This window comes from Arachis ipaensis, chromosome B01, assembly GCF_000816755.2.
Source record: "Arachis ipaensis cultivar K30076 chromosome B01, Araip1.1, whole genome shotgun sequence".
Taxonomy (NCBI): Eukaryota; Viridiplantae; Streptophyta; class Magnoliopsida; order Fabales; family Fabaceae; genus Arachis; species Arachis ipaensis.
The window spans coordinates 14095806-14096041 of NC_029785.2; positions in this window are offsets into that span (position 1 = coordinate 14095806).

Genomic DNA, 236 nt, shown 5'->3' on the forward strand with positions numbered 1-236 from the left:
AAGCGCGCCATTTTGAGTTTTGTAGCTCCAGAAAATCCACTTTGAGTGCAAGGAGGTCAGAATCCAACAGCATTAGCAGTCCTTCTTCAACCTCTGAATCTGATTTTTGCTCAAGTCCCTCAATTACAGCCAGAAAATATCTGAAATCACAGAAAAACACACAAACTCATAGTAAAGTCCAGAAATGTGAATTTAACATAAAAACTAATGAAAACATCCCTAAAAGTAACTAGATT